The following is a 17802-nucleotide window of genomic DNA, read 5'->3' as shown; positions in this document are numbered from 1 at the left end:
CGCACAGCGGGTCCGGCAAGCAGTAGCGTTTAATCCTGGAAAACGGGCTCTCAGCGTCCTCGCAGGCAAGGTCAGTGAACAGAAGATTTCTTTATAATTGTATCAGTGAGTAGGATATTCCAATTTTTTCGTAATATCTTTTTCAACTGTCCGGCATTCCCAGAGAATGTAGCGATCATCCGAAACGTATCGCTTTTCTTTTTTTCTTTACTTTTAGTGATTAATAACTCTTCTCTTTTGATGTTACTTGCTTTCTTCAAGGCTTATGTTAGTATTCCCTCACTATATCCTCTCATTCTGAACCGTTGAAGGCTCAACCTAGCTGCCTTCTGAAACTCCCTGTCACTAGAGTTGTTCCTTCTCAGCCGTAACAGCTCCCCATACGGGATGCTGTCAACCAACTTTTTAGGGTGACTACTGGTTGCATACAGTGTAGAGTTACCTGCCGTCGATTTTCGGAAAAGTTTGGTCTGCATTTTACCTCCTTGTATGTACACTGTGAGATCTAAGTAATTGACTTCTGTTTTACTTATTTCACCTGAGAACTTCAGATTGACATCATTCCTGTTAAGTACATCAATAGTACACCCTATGATCTTGTTATTCCACCCTTGGTTCGTATCCGCCCAGGCCACCTGCACCTCCCACCAGCCCACGAAAAGATTCACGAAACTGGGGGCGGAGCAGGTACCCATGGCCACGCCAGACATTTGCTTAAATAGTTGTTTACCAAACAGGAACATATTGTTATTCAGGCAAAACATAATGAACTCAGACAACATCTTATTGTGTTCATAGTATCTCGCAGGCCGTTTTTAAAAAAAACTCTGCACTGCCATCAGGCCATCCCCTTGTGCTATGCACATGTATAGCCTGGTTATGTCTAGGACCATCATTCAATAACCATCTTTCCATTCAATGTCGTTGATACAATTTAGGAAATGCTTAGTGTCTTTCAGATAAGATCTCAACGGATACGAACCAAGAATGGAATGACAAGATCATAGTGGTATCGTTATATAGACGACCTTTTCATCATAATGGATGGCCCTATTGAACTAGCTGCCACTTATATTCGGTTCAACCCACTCTGAAACAACTAAATGGATTCTATCCCTGTGGCCGGTGCAAGGCTTGTAAATACAGCAAGCGCACTTTAACTTATAAGGTACCAGGGGTAGTGACACCCAGACCCATACAAATATTCTTGACATGTTCTACACCTTATGCTGTCTATTGTTTAATGTGTCCTTGTGGGCTTAGATATATTGGCAGCACGACCCATCCGGTACAGATACGCATATTAGAACATATGCGAGCCATCAAGAATGTTGATGAAGCCTACCCCATAGCAAGACACTTTGATAAGGCCCATAATCGCAATAGGGACCTATTGTCTTATATCTGCCTAGATAGTGTTCCTGCTAACATCAGAGGGGGGGACCGACTACAGAAATTAAGGCGATTAGAATCGCGTTATATTATAGACCTTCAGAGTAAAATGCCCAATGGACTCAATGTCAATGAAGAATTGGTGGTACATTTAGGATGAGAGATATTTCAGCCCCCCCCTTTTTTTTCCTTCCCTCTGTCCTTAATGATACTGTATGACATTTTAGAATCTACTGTATATATACAAGATGAAATTGACTTTTGAGAAAACAGTATGAAATGAAACACTGCATCTGAGATCGTTGAAATATGAAATAGAATTTATAAAAAAACTGAGACGAAAGAATTGGTTTAGGCCCATATAGGGCATGATTAAAACGAGGAGGCATCATCAGGGACTTACAAGCATAGCTATGCCCATACAGGGCTGTATTACTTAGATACCTATATATATATAGGGTGATTTATGACTATTACAAGGATTCATGTGTATAACATATGCTTAACTTATCTTGTGTACGATATCTATCGTTATTGTAAATTGCACGTTTCAATATGGCGGCACTTTTTGCGATTGCATGCAAGTCCTTTGTTGATCTCTATGATACGTTCCATGCTTAATGGGTATAAAATACCAATGGCCGCCGTGCCTTTTGTGCAACAACTGACGAAAGCCAATGCTGAAACGCGTCTTGATGTGCTGAGGGTTTTCTATTAAAAACGGATTGAAAACCACCCCCGCGAGTGCTGCGTTCCTTATCAGGTTGAGGGCCTGTGGATGTTGGGAGCAGTATATATTTGACGGGTACACCCCCGTTACGTGAGCACCCGCTCTGGAGTGCGGCAGGCTGGTGTTCTGGTAGCTGATATATTTATTTATGGTCCAGTGGAAGGCAGGAGCCGAAACGCGTAGACCGTCCATTTGATGCACGTTATTCTTTGCACTGGTGTGTAAATAAACGCTGAAACTCATCTGTTGCTGTGCCGTGGTCTTTACTCTACTTAACGTGGGAAGAAGAAAGCTGTGGCTATATATATATATATATATATATCCCAAACAAGACTACTTTAGTGAAAAGCAATTGGAGGACACAGAGGGGAACAATAGTAAGTCCATTTTATTAAAATAGTTTGGGCAGATGCGTTTCCGCAATTTGTGCCTTCTTCATGTGCCGCTATTTACTGATCCTGGCTGTCAACATTTGTTTATTTGGTCTAAGTGAGAATGGTTTCCATTCAGTAAATCATGGTAATGGGGCATGGAATGTACTACACAGTGACCCGGCTTGGATAATACCCCCTCTTTTGAAAAACAGGACGATTCCATCAGCCAGCAGGCACTGACATGGATTGCATAGCTATCACAATATATGTCTTCCTCAAAGTGCTTTTTATGGGCCAGCAACACGCTTGTGAGAAAGCTAAACTCCATTCATGGGGCACAATGCTGCATACCTATCTCTCTCCACCAATTCCAAATACAAAAATCCAGCATACAAAACCCCTTGTCACTTCTTGTATATTATATGCAATACTACGTATGAATGGCTCTGGTGCAACAAAGTAGACCTATGAAAGGTCACATTTGCGAGATTTGAAGATTTCCTCTAGTCTTCTCCCTAATCTTGTGAGTCTGATTAAAATTCCTTCAAGGAAGTCAGTCGTTCTTACTCCATAGGCTCCTCTTTATAATCAAATTGTGGACACCACTGTCTCCAGTGGGGGTGGAGACAGTTTCTAAAGCTGTAAACACTGAACCTTGCTTGCAAATACTAAGCACATGTGTGTGTCAAACCAGCATACTCCAATCTCTGATTACAAAAGCACCTCACTACTTCCAATAATTATAATAGAATTCAAATGGTGACTGTGAAATTTCACCTAGCGACTAAACAGACTTCAACACCCTACTAACGCTTACACGCCAAATCGGACTCTGGTCCGCAATGAAATCCTTGAAACCATGTTTGGAAGGCACTAGGAGGACTCCCGTTAATGCTACAAGACACACAATACCTCTAACCTAAAATAACATAATGGAACTGATACCCTTGGATCAACAATAGCTGCCTTTCCTTCACTTATATTGTAGTTTGTAGAACAGTTGTCTGCCGCTTGTAAGTAAAAGACTGATAAACATGTGTATTTGCAAAGCATACGTTCACCCATACGGGTAGCTTGGCGCTGAATAACAGATGTTTATTGTTACCCAACTCAATGGTACTCATTTTATCGACCTCAGAAGGATGAAAGGCTGAGTGGACCTGCCACGATCTGAACCTGTGTCTAGGAAGTCGATCACAGGCTCCTACAGTGGATGCATTAGTCCACTAAGCCACCAGACCAGGCGACCTCACTCTTTGTCATCATGCACATTGTTTCAAGTCTTTCACTCACATGTGACTACCTAGTGCATTCTCGGTATTGCAGTCTAGCTTTTCTTCCATAAAACTACTAAAACAAATACACCTGAATGCAATGATTTGTAGGTTAAAAGCCCAGGCCATCAAGCAGTGTGATGACATGGCTTGAAGTGTCCAACTTCATGCCAGATGTCTCCAAGACTTGATGCAAACCTGCACGTGCTGGTAACCTTCTTTATACAGTAAACCATGATGATGATTTCTTTAATAATTGGGTGATTATACATATACAGTCAACAGATGAACATTCAGGCACTAATTACTGTATATGTGAATTAGTTGAGAGGACCTTAACCAACACTGCAACAGTTTCAAATGTATAAACTTTCAAAGAATATAGCATGAACACCCTGTCATCTCTTGTAGTTGAAACACAGCTGCACTTTCATCTACACATTTAAATCCTCATACTGTTTACTGTGGGGCAGATTTACAATAAGTGGTGCATCCCTGCATATCAGCAGGGATGCGCAGGTTATGGTACGTCAGGGCTCCGCCACCGTGGATGCGCCTCATTTACAATGCGGTGCACCATGTGGCAAAAACGGCACAAATGCGTGACAAATCTGTGCCATAAAAGTGGCTTATTGCTGGAGTTGCGTCACAAGCGCGACGCAGCTCCAGCAACGCTCTGGGGGGCCCAGAAATGCTGCGTCAATCCTTACGCCTGCTTCAAGCAGGCGCAGGGTTTTGACGCAGCATGGGCTCAAAAGTGACTGAGTGAAATCTTGTAGTTTTCACTCAGCCACTATTAGGAGGCGTTCCTGCACCAGAACATCCCCCCCATGCGCCGGAACGCCTACTTCTGGCGCAGGGCTTTACAACGTGACGCATCTCCCAGATGCGTCAGGTTGTAAATACCCCGCACCATGACGCCTCTTTTGCGCCGCCTCTGCATCACATAAGTGACGCAACGGCAGCGTAAAAGAGGCACAAGGGGCTTGTAAATCTGCCCCTAAATTTATAACTTCCTTATTCCTTTCTTTACCTCAAACTACAAAATATGAACATTGACAGTGCAAAACTTTCTTCTCTGTAATTTGATCTACAACAGAGCATTGGCAGTCCAATTTAATTTGTATATTTTTAACCAGGGTAATGTAGGCGAGCATATTACTCCTCCCCTTACTAGACCATTTTCTAAGATAAACTGCTGCTTGCCTTAGAAAAGAATACCCTGACCCTTCCAGGTTCCATTGGATCTGATATGAAAGGATATGACAATTGGTTGCGTACTTCTATGGAAAAACTTGCCCTTTGTCAAGTTGATTCATAAAGGGGGGTGGTGATGGACAGAGTATCTGAATTAGGCAGAACACTCCTACCCAGTCAAAGGATCAGGGCTTGATCCATCACCGTTTTTTAGCTCACTGCACCATCCCAGTTCAGAACCTGGCTACATGCAAATTAGTCTGTCCCTGGCCCAGTGCATCATGGGAACAGGGCAGACCAAACTACCAAGCCAATTCTTTACTGGAAAGGAAACAAGCTTCCGGGGACCGGTTTCTGGCATTACAGCCGTCTTCGGCCCGGCTTGCTTGAATCCTGATGGTGCAGTGAGCAAGGGACTCACATCTGAGCATACCCTTCCACACTTGTGGTGGCCAAAACGATTCATAAAGGGGGGTGGTGATGGACAGAGTATCTGAATTAAGCAGAACACTCCTACCCAGTCAAAGGATCAGGGCTTGATCCATCACCGTTTTTTAGCTCACTGCACCATCCCAGTTCAGAACCTGGCTACATGCAAATTAGTCTGTCCCTGGCCCAGTGCATCATGGGAACAGGGCAGACCAAACTACCAAGCCAATTCTTTACTGGAAAGGAAACAAGCTTCCGGGGGCCGGTTTCTGGCATTACAGCCGTCTTCGGCCCGGCTTGCTTGAATCCTGATGGTGCAGTGAGCAAGGGACTCACATCTGAGCATACTCTTTCACACTTGTGGTGGCCAAAACGATTCATAAAGGGGGGTGGTGATGGACAGAGTATCTGAATTAAGCAGAACACTCCTACCCAGTCAAAGGATCAGGGCTTGATCCATCACCGTTTTTTAGCTCACTGCACCATCCCAGTTCAGAACCTGGCTACATGCAAATTAGTCAGTCCCTGGCCCAATGCATCATGGGAACAGGGCAGACCAAACTACCAAGCCAATTCTTTACTGGAAAGGAAACAAGCTTCCGGGGACCGGTTTCTGGCATTACAGCCGTCTTCGGCCCGGCTTGCTTGAATCCTGTCCATCACCACCCCCTTTTCTGAATCACTATAGGAGTGGCAGGGTATGCTCAGACATGAGTCCCTTGCTCACTGCACCATCAGGATTCAAGCAAGCCGGGCCGAAGACGGCTGCAATGCCAGAAACCGGTCCCCGGAAGCTTGTTTCCTTTCAAGTAAAGAATTGGCTTGGTAGTTTGGTCTGCCCTGTTCCCATGATGCACTGGGCCAGGGTCAGACTAATTTGCATATAGCCAGGTTCTGAGCTGGGATGGTGCAGTGAGCTAAAAAACGGTGATAGATCAAGCCCTGATCTTTTGACTGGGTATGAGTGTTCTGTTTAACTCAGATGCTCTGTCCATCACCACCCCCTTTTCTGAATCGTTTTGGCCACTATAGGAGTGGCAGGGTATGCTCAGACATGAGTCCCTTGCTCACTGCACCATCAGGATTCAAGCAAGCCGGGCCGAAGACGGCTGCAATGCCAGAAACCGGTCCCCGGAAGCTTGTTTCCTTTCCAGTAAAGAATTGGCTTGGTAGTTTGGTCTGCCCTGTTCCCATGATGCACTGGGCCAGGGTCAGACTAATTTGCATATAGCCAGGTTCTGAGCTGGGATGGTGCAGTGAGCTAAAAAACGGTGATGGATCAAGCCCTGATCTTTTGACTGGGTATTAGTGTTCTGTTTAACTCAGATGCTCTGTCCATCACCACCCCCTTTTCTGAATCGTTTTGGCCACTATAGGAGTGGCAGGGTATGCTCAGACATGAGTCCCTTGCTCACTGCACCATCAGGATTCAAGCAAGCCGGGCCGAAGACGGCTGCAATGCCAGAAACCGGTCCCCGGAAGCTTATTTCCTTTCCAGTAAAGAATTGGCTTGGTAGTTTGGTCTGCTCTGTTCCCATGATGCACTGGGCCAGGGTCAGACTAATTTGCATATAGCCAGGTTCTGAGCTGGGATGGTGCAGTGAGCTAAAAAACAGTGATGGATCAAGCCCTGATCTTTTGACTGGGTATGAGTGTTCTGTTTAACTCAGATGATCTGTCCATCACCACCCCCTTTTCTGAATCTTTGTCAAGTTGGGCAACTAGCAGAAATGGGATTTCTAGTCCTTGGTTTTGTAATAGCCTTAAACGAGAGAAATAAATATGCAAGAAGGTTGAAAGGGCATGGAGAAAAAACTATAGTATAGAGACTAAAGTATTGTATAAAAATGTTCTGAAGAAATATGGCGAGTATACTATGAATGAAGGATATAAAGGGCAGGTAATAAAGCCATAGAGATTTTTAAGATTGTGATAGATGTTTCAGATCCAGTTGCGTGCCACTACAGTGAGACTTTGTCTGGCATGTGGTGTGAACAATTGGCTATTTTCTTCTACACCAAAATACAAGAGATTCAGCACAGCTTCCTTATAACTCAGACCCTGGAAGTTGATGTGTTTAGTTTTACTCAATCTTCCAAGACTGCATCATGTTGATTATCTGCGTTTAATGCAATTTCTCTGGAAGATTCCAGAGTTGTTATTTTGTATGTTAAGTCTGGATCTCCTTCAGATTCATGTCCCCCTACACTTCCAGCTATGGGAGTTGATGTCATTAATCCCATTATGAATTGTTCGCTATATAAGTCTTTAGCTACAGTACCCAACTGCTGGAAGTGGGCTGAAATTGTTCCTCTTTTAAAGAAGCCAAATGTGGACACAGATATCCCTGGCTACTGTAGGCTCATTTCTCATCTTCTGGCGCCCTCTCAACTTTTGGGAAAATGTGTGAATCAACAGATCCAACTATATTGAGACTAAAAGATTATTACATTCGAGCCAATATGGCTTCAGGCCAACGTACAGTACAGAGACTGCCCTTTTGGAAGTCTCTGAACAGATTAAAAACACCATCAATGGTATTGTTAGACATGTCTGCAGCATTCTACACAGTCCCACATGCCAGGATGCTCGCTCACTTTCAAGAGACTGACATTAGGGAATATGCCTGGAAGTGGATAAAATTCTACCTGGAAGACAGGTGTCAAGAAGTGTGGCTACTTCTTTACTTTTCGGGTAGTCAGAGTGTCTCAGTGGGAGTTCCTCAGGGATTTGCTCTTAGCCCCACAATGTATACCATCTATATGTCTCCCCTTGCTGATTTGATGGAGTTGCTTGGGGCTATAATTATCGTCTACGCTGATCATTCTTAGATTATCTTTTCTTTAGGTAAGGGGGTATCAATTGAACAGGATGCTATTCAACCATGTCTATGCGGTTTCGTGGTGGATGAGTTATAATCAATTGAAGTGCAACACAGAAAAACTAGAGGTTCTCAGTGTGAGACACAACTTCGATCTCAAGTGCATTAGCCATAAGGAGTCTCCCCACCCAACATGCAAGTGGATACTGTGAAAAACGTGGGGTTTAAATTAGACAAAGAAATGCCCTTCCATAAGTGAATCAACTCGGTGTTTGTGGTGTTCTCCAGCTTTTTTGCGACGTTGAAAACATTTGTGCATTTCCTTTCAGTGCCGATTAGGATTATAGTGATTTTGGCATTGGTCATGTCCAGGTTGGAGTACCGCATGACCAAAGGGGTCTTCCTCCCTCACCCTCCTATGGGGCTATTAGTTCCCATTTTAAAGGGTAAGCGATGAGGATTACAGTTCCCCCAAAAGTGCACAGATGAGTGACACATTTGCTGCACTTATAGCCACTCACTATATTTGCACGTGTATGTGGCTGACTGGAAATATTTCATCAATACTTTGACTGTGGTGCTATTCTGCATTTTACTTTTTCTGTTTTCTTTTACAGGCTTGAATATATTAGCCGCATTAAAGTGGAGAATGATATAGATCACCCCACCTAGTGGAACCCTCTCACTACAGTCCGGTAAGGGTGAAGTCCGTTTTCTGATTATTCTAGGTCCTGATAAATGCCACGGACTCGACTGGGCCAACTGGCAGAAACATGTGGTCCACTTACATCACGGTGGGTGGACAATAGAATCCTCAACACAACGACCATTTATTTTAATTACCATACAGATGCCAGTTACATTAACATTGGTGTGACATCTGTAAAGGCCTTTTAATCTCACTTTTTTTGCAAGGGCCCCCACTTAGGTTAGAAGTGCATCCCTGTCATCAGGTGTATGCCCGCCCTCTATCAAACCAAGTTTTTAGAGGGTGAGGACCGGTAAATGATGAAGCATGACACCAGGTATGAGACCAGTCTTTCACTTTTTGTAAGATGCCTGCACTCACAAAGTAACACTGTAGCATCTAGGTCACTTGACTGGTAGCGACTCTTTTTGTGCTGAACATTGTATGTTGGAGGCTGCCTGCTCCTAGTACCCCGTGCCTCTGGTTCCCTTCCCTAGATCCTTTCTGGGGCTTTCGGTGGTTATACATATACAGATTGGAGTATGCCAATGCCTAACATGCCAGCCTGCTGCAATATCTGTTGAGGAAATTACAGACACAACAGAATGCTGCCACCAGGCTTGCCCTCAGTCTTCCTAGAAGAGAGCATAGTTCTCAACATCTGCACAATTTTCACTGCCTTCCCGTAAACAAGCAGATTTTATTCAAGACCTCTCTGTTAACGCACTGAACTTTTCAAAACTTGGGCCCTGTCTATTTATCGTCTAGGATCTCTTTTTATATTCCTGTGAGAGCTTTGTGTTCCGCCAATAACCATTTGGCCAGGATCCCAAGGGTTCATCTTGTTCCTTTTCCTTTTTGGGGTCGGTGGGTTGGAACAATCTTCCATTGAAACTGCACCAGATATGTGATGAAGCAATTTTTAGGAAAAAGTGTAATACTAGGCTCTTTGCAATATGCTTGACGTTTCACATTTTGTGTTTTTTTAGAATTGTCCATTTCATCTCCCCCTAAGTATATACACACAAAAGCTTTCTTTGTTTTCCTTAATTTGGTTTATGCTTGCTTGACATTATATGTTAAATATTAATCTGCTTTCATCATTATTATGCTGTTCCTCTGACTATTCTGAAGTCTCTTCAAACACCTAGATGGAGATTTTGCCATATATTTAGATTATTACTGACAGCTAATTTCAAATTGATAGTGCAACTGAGGAAACCATGTGATTCATGATGCCACAGAGGAGACATTTGCGGCATCCTAGCATCTATAATCACACAGTAAAAGAACAGTCCTGAAAAACAGTCTCCAATATACTTACAGTGGACTCTGGGCCTGACCCTTGTTCATGATTCAGTAGCTTTCTTGTTGATCTTCGCTCCCAGCCTCTCATTTGATAGTTTGACTCCCTATTCTTCCATTTGTCCCACCCAGAGGAGTATTTTGTTTCATCATATTTTCTTTGAATGGTATCTTTCCACTGCTTATGCCAGGGTCTTGCATTAGAATGCATGAAGGACTATTTTCTCTCCCTCTCCTTGCACCATGCTTTCCCCCTCCCAAAGCATTGCCATCTGCTGTTAATACAGCTGCCGCCATACATATTTTATTCGTTTTCAAACAATTACAAGAAGTCTGCACGTGCCTGTGCATGTGTGACAGACATCTTTGCATTGATGTTTCTTTTGCTTTATGAAAATAATTACTGTTGCTATTGTCTGCGCACACAAATGCACAGTGGATAGCTCGTAAAACACAAGTTACTTACTTGTGAACTGAGGTTCTCCAGATTTTATATATTTCATTTCATAGATTCACATGCTTGAATCTTCCCCATCGTCATGGTGGGAGTCCCACAGTATTAGTTATATGCAGTGCACAGAGAAGCATTAAGAACAATAGGCAAAATCAACTAACAATGGTAACCAATTAACATTGTTTAAAAGAACCAAAACTCAGTCAATCAGAGAGCAGCCCCAAACCACTCTTTGCCTGTAGGGCCACTGTGCTTCAGATTTCAAGCATGAGTGGACCAAATCTCATAAAAGGATTGATCGGAGTGGTGCGTCCCAATGGGAGGAGGGATATGAATCTATGAAAGATATCAATACTGGAGAACCAGAGTGTACGGGTAAGCAACTTTTTTTTTCCAGTATTGAATCTTTCATAGATTTGCATGCTTGAATGCAAGTAGTGTGCACTATTAACCAATAGAAGTGGAGGTGGGAATCCCCAACAACTCAAAATAAAGAAGAAAACACTCTTAAACATTTTATGTGTTAAAAAAAAGCACAACTTTGTTTTCAAAATAAGAACTTTCTTAAATGTTCAAAATGGAATTTACTATAAAAGTAAAGACTTTTTACCTTAATTAAACAGGTGACGTAGAACCACCTGCCAAACTGCGGAATCAGCTTACCAAGATGAATCCAAACAATGGGGCTTATTAGGATAGCGGATTTTCCGCATCCTCTGGGCCGGCGGAAGCCACCGCCGGCCCGGAGGATGGGGAAAATTCGCTGCGGTCCCACCAAAGACCCTCCGCCACATTAGGATGTCTGGTGGGTCCTGGTTTCCGTCCGCTGCTTTTCCGCCGCGGTTGGCTTACAACAGTATTGAATGTCACGTTTCTTTTCTCGTTTTTCAAAGGACCCTGGGAATTAAAGGAAAAGGAGGGAAGGCATACGGAAACATTTCAATCCACGCTATCAGAAATGCATCCCTCCCATGAATGTTTCCATTCAAAACTGCCTGTAAACATGCATAATTTGTATTCTTAAGAGTTGCAAAGAGTTCTATATTTGGAGTTCCTAATTGTCAGAAGATTTGTAATAATTGTTGTTTATTTAGTTTCCATTCATGGGACTCTTTTCTTGTTCTGCTGAGCGAATCAGCCCATTTGTTTTCTATTCCCGGAACATGTTCTACTTGGAGGGTAATGTTGAGAGGAATCCATCTCCAAATTTTTGGGTTTGCACAGATGGTATCTTTGATTTTGTTCCTCCTTTCTTGTTTAGATAAAACATGGTTGTGGTATTGTAGGTGCCTACCAAAAATGTCAAATTTTTATTCTAGGTAGAAAGGACTGAAGATCTAATTATTCTGCTTTTAAGGAAGCATCTGTAATCATGTTAAAGTGATGCTGAGTGGGAATGAATGACAGGCCATGATAAATGTTGTCTTGGACAGATCATCCTTGAAAGTTCTGTGAACTCATTGTGTATCTATTTGCTCCTGAAGCGGCCTGCTTTGTAGCCGTCAATTTGAAAATCAACAAACATTGATTTGTATATCTGAACAGAAATGGACTTTCGTTTTTTACAGGGATGACACCAAGTTTATTATATGTTGAACCCTTTCCTTTGTGCAATAGGCTCTGCAAGTTTCCATGTCCAAAAACGCTCTTAGGTATGTCGACAAACTGGACGGCATTAGGGAAGACTTTTCCTTTTTTAACTTGAGACCTAGGTTCTTAAACAATAGTAGACAGGCTATCATAGATCTTCTTGCAGAGCGGAGCGACTGACTTTTGATAAGCCAGTCATCTAAGCACGGGAATACCTGATGGCTGTTCTTCCTCAGGAAAGTCACCACCGGCACTAGACACTTTGTAAACATTCTGGGAGCGGCCATAATCCAAAGGGAAGAACTTAGAGCTGGTAATGGCAGCTTGCCACCTCGAACCTTAAGTATTTTTACGTTTTACATGTATGGAAATGTGGAAGTACGCATCCAAGAGATCTAGTGATGTTATATAATCCCCTGAGTTTAGAAGCTGGCTGTTTCTTTATAAATTTGTTCAGAAGTCTTAAATCCATAACATGTCTTTATTTTCCGTATTCTTGATTATAAAGAAGTTTAAATAAACTCATCGGTATGCGACGTTTACGACGCAACCTTTACAACGCCGTTCCATTACGACGCGGTCATAACAACGAAAGTTGTTACAACGAATTGCGCTGGGGGGCGCTCAAGGATAGTAAATCATTTAATTTACTATTCCAACACCTTCCCTACTATCCACGGGGACTGGTGTTGGAATAGTAAATTAATTTTTCTTAATTTGCGCCCCCCCAACGCAAGTTGTTGTAACGACTTGCGTTGTTACAACCGCGTTGTAATGGAACGCGTTGTAAAAGTGTGCGTCGTAATGACGTACATCCAACTCATCTGTTGTGATGATCCAATGACACTTCCTCCATTGCTCCCTCCCTTTGATCAACATATCTAGATGATGATGTGACCTCTTGCGAGGAGGATTTGTGGCAGTTTTTTTAAACAAATTCCAGGGTGTGACCCTGATAGATTATATCTAGCATCCCCTTGTCTGAGAGACATATCCTTCCAACAATTGTAATAACTGAATACATTGCAATGCTAATGTTGAATGGTTGAGGTGACTAGTGCTTGAAAATTGTGACTGTATTTCATAACTTTTTTCTCCCACTGTAGGTCTTTTATGAACAGGCTGTCTTGTATAGGTTGCTGCCTCAGTTGTTCTATATTTCTGCTGTGAGGTGTACGGCCAGTGAAAACCATGTTGAAATTGAGGACAGGGTTGGTATCTGTATGATTGGTAAGAGCATCTGTGCAGAATCTGACCTCTTCCTCTGCCGCCAACAAATAGCTGAAAGTCGTGATGCTACAAAGTTCCTAGCGGATGAGCCCTATCAGTGTCAGCTTTAATAGACTGGAGGGCGTCGTCCACATGCTTGCCAAAGAGGTTCTTTCTGTCAAAAGGCATGTCTAACACCTTTGCTTGAACTTCACAATGTAAGGAAGGGGTTTTAACCATCCTTGTCAGCGCAAGGCTGCTGCGCCAGCCATCTGTCTACAGGCGGTTAAAGCAATATCCATGGCTGTATCAATTACTTCTGATGAAGCCCTTTCACCCTCTTATAGGATCTCTTTAGCTTCTTTCCTCTGTCCCTCAGGCAGAAATTTTAGGAAGGCTGTCATGTCAGAAAACATCTCCCTGTTGTACCTTCCTAAAATAGCTAAAACATTGGATGATCTTATGGTTGTTGCTGCCATTGCAGAGAACATTTTCTCCATGTTATCCAGACGTCAGCCTTCTGGATCTCTGCTGGGCTGCTAGTATCACAACCAAATCTGGGAGTAGACACCCAATCAGACATGTAGGCAAACTCTCAGGAGCTCTATATTTCTTATCAAGGCGAGGAATGACTGCAGCCACTTATGCGGGGTTCTTCATGAGTTTTTGTCCTTTTTCTCAAATGTTTTCCACAATGGGAGTTGACCGATTTCCTTGTAGAATCTTTAAAATCATACAGAAAACAATCTGTTTGCTTTATTGGTACAGGCAAGTCGAGTCGCTTGAAGTCTCACTCCAGGAGTTAGTGAAAACATCCAATATTTCCTGGGGGAAAGCTAGAAGGTGGAGGCATGGGAGAAGCAATTAATGGGGCTATATAATCATTCTACTTCTGTCCTGACAGAGTGATCTTGCGGGATCTCCCCTTCTTCAGGTTGGTCATCCCCATCACTGTCTATGTTGTAGTCATGTATTGTGAACAGAGATAACACATGTACTTCTGATCACGTATGTAGGCCAGACGGGCTCTTACCTAACTGAGTCAATGATGGAATACATGAATTCTCCCCACACCTTGGAGTAGCGTGTTGACTTCGTAGAGCCGGTGCACTAGACTCCGGGATCCTCCTATAGTAATTGTTCAATATATGGCAAATATCTATCACTAGAGTTATAGGGACTCTAATTGTGCCTCCCTGCAGATTTTGGTGTACCTCATACCGCTCTTTATAAGAATATTTATCCTGAAAAGGTTCATAAAGCTAAGAAGTATATTGAGGACTCTTCTGAAAAGAGCAATCCTCTTCAAAATATGAAGATGCTTCCTTATATGGTTCTTCATCATTCAGCTCCTGGCAATTAACATAAAGTTGTGTATCCCAAAGGCCCCATTGTCTTCATCTGACTCTTCAACCTCCAATAGGGGGGAGGTAATGGTGACACAGTCACCAGAATCTCTTCTTCGTTAATCAAAATAGTGTCTTTTGTGCCGATTACAAAGATATTTTGCTTTCACAATGACAGCTTGCTTCTGAGATTAAGCCAATTTTTCGGTCAAAGAATGAAGAGCTCATTGACAATATGCCATTGACTGTTTCACAGATGAAGCCGTCATCACTGTCCTCGACGATGAGGAAGAAACAGTCATCATCATCCGGGTGGTAGGCTTAGTCAGTGTCGTGATGCCACCACTTCCTGCGATCAACGGTGTTTCGCCAATGGTTTCTGTTTTAACATGCCAACCGTCAACGATTTACTCGTCGCCAGCAGATTAATCGCCGATCTAATTTATCAGAAGACTCTTTAAAAGGAGTGACAGGCTGAGATATTATTTTAGAAGGCTTTTAAAGAGAGGGAGGTGACATAAAACCCCCCTTACTAGATATCTTATCAGCTCCTGAGGATTTTTTAATGAGATTTTGCCTTCTTTGATTATTCCTCATATGAAGTAATGTCCTTTATGCTTTCTGGTAGGCGAATGTGGACTCAGACTTTCATCACCAGAAGTAGGCATACTAAGGTATTTTACTTCTGTAGCCACAGAATTATTTTGCCTCTCTATCCTGCAACGTTTTAGCAGAAAACATCCTTCAAAGCTTACATTTCTTAGGTCTGTTATGAGTATGCAAACAGGAAAGACATTCTTTATGAGGATCCTCTGAACATAGTCTTGGTTTCCCACTAGGCCCCTGGCAATTCGCTGAGTTCTGCTACGGAACTTCCGCGAAGTGCTGAAAAAACTCTGCCATGCTCCACGCAGTTCTGCAAAAGTCAGAGTGTGGTAAGTCGCGCTGCTTACGCTGATGTTTAGCGCTGGGAGTTTGTCATCACAAATTGCACCACAGGGAGCGCAAGAGGGCGTTGCTTCTTTCTGCCACTCGAGTAGATGTTCTACTCGAGCAGCAGCTTCCTCAACGTGGGCGGCAGGTTTTTCAACATGAGTGGTAGCAAGTGGCCGCGACCGCCCATGTTGAGAAATATCGCCAGGAGGTGGTCTTGCATATGTATTTCCACATGCAAGAGTTCACCACCCACCCATATTTCCCACAATACCTATAAAGGTCTAAACAGTCGTTTTTTAAAACCCCTCTGACATGATGTTTTAGTCAGGGAAAAACAATAGGTGTTACTCAAAGTTGCTTGAAGAGTCAAATTTGAAAAATTCTCAGAGAAGGGTCAGAAATTGCAAAAAGAACAATTGATTTAATGCAGAATAATGTCATACATTCACCCCAGTACAGAGATCTGGGCCTAAATCCATCTTTTTTTCTCACCATGCCATTCCAGTTTGGACCCAGCCATATGTAAATCAGTCTTGACCCTGCACCCAATGGGAACAGTCCAGCCCGAACTGCCAGGCCAGGTCCTCCCTGGACTGGAAACTAGAATCCTAGTACCGGTTTTGGGCTTTCACCCCTCATTAGCCAGGATAGCTTGACTCCAAAGGCATGGAGAGCAGGGGACCCACGTCTGGCCCTCATCAGCCAGGATAGCTTGACTCCAGTGGCATGTAGAGCATGGGAACCACGTCTGTCCGCATCAGCCAGGATAGCTTGACTCCAGTGGCATGGAGAGCACGGGACCCACGTCTGTCCGCATCAGCCCGGATAGCTTGACTCCAGTGGCATGGAGAGCAAGACGTTGACTGAATCACTGTAAACTGACCAGAGCTCAGGGAAACTCCCTCACAGAAGATATGCGGTTAGACATCTGAAGCATGGTGGCCCTGCAATGGAAAAGTGGTTCAGGGGCTGCTCCCTCATTGGCCGAGTTTTCGTCCTTTTAAAACAATGTGAATTGGCTAACAATGTCACTTCATTTTGACTATTGTTATTGATGCTTCTCTATGCATAACTAATACTGTAGGACTCCCACCATGACTACGGGGAAGATTCAAGCATGTGAATCTATGAAAGATTCAATACTGGATAATGGTTTTTTTATAAAGCATAAGCACAATCATTGCAAGAAGGTCACCATACATGCACAAGCCTTCAAAGTAGGCATCTTCTAATGGATTTTGGCATGAAAATTGGCAAAAGCATAACATGCTTTGGGAATTTGTCTGCATTCTGCAACCTCACTCCCACCTTGCCCAACCCTTCCACAGTATGATGGGTGAAAACTATTGGCTTTACCAATGTGTGTTGATTTTAGTCCCCATGCTATCATGTGAATGTTTTGTGAGACCATACACAGTATTTACAGGTACCCATAACTGGGTGGCTAGATTAAAAACCAGTGACTTCCTAATCGAGTTGGAGTATTTCTCCTAGCTTCTATGTTAAACAGCCACCTAACTTTTTGCAGCAATAACAGTGCCTTCTGTACAATTTGATTGTTATAGGATTGCAACAATAATTATCGAACAGAATATCACGTGAAAAGCCCTGGTCCGCCTTCACAGGGTCCTGGAAGCATGGGGGTACCTGTGCCTCCTAATCTTTACTTGTGGCTCGAATCTAAAACAAGCAGAATATCTTTGCAACCCAATGGTTGTATGTCACACATTTGGCTCTTAAATATTGACACACATATTGTAACAATGATATTGACTTACAAAATATCAATAAGATAAAACTACATTTACTATTAGTAATGCAGCTGTTACGATATTCCAGAGTCAATATTCTATTTACAATACATGTGTATGTCAAAATGTCAGATGCAACAATGTTGTACAGCAGCCCCTACCCGAACAATTTGGCTATGAGAATGATACAGTTTATCCCGGATATTCATGCATTTGGCAACAATGTATCTGAAGTGTATTCAAACTGAAATGCCCAAATCTGGGGCATCAATATTTCTCAAAGGATTCCCATTTTCACTGCTTAAC

The 17802-nt window shown here is 42.9% G+C and overlaps 1 protein-coding gene across 2 annotated transcripts in view; it reads right to left on the bottom strand.

The window, feature by feature from the left end:
• The window catches only part of SYT14 (synaptotagmin 14), a 761278-nt gene that overhangs the window by 521168 nt on the left and 222308 nt on the right, over positions 1-17802 (bottom strand). The window lies entirely within an intron of this gene.

This window comes from Lissotriton helveticus, chromosome 6, assembly GCF_964261635.1.
Source record: "Lissotriton helveticus chromosome 6, aLisHel1.1, whole genome shotgun sequence".
Classification (NCBI taxonomy): Eukaryota; Metazoa; Chordata; class Amphibia; order Caudata; family Salamandridae; genus Lissotriton; species Lissotriton helveticus.
This window is presented reverse-complemented; position numbering and strand designations above follow the sequence as displayed.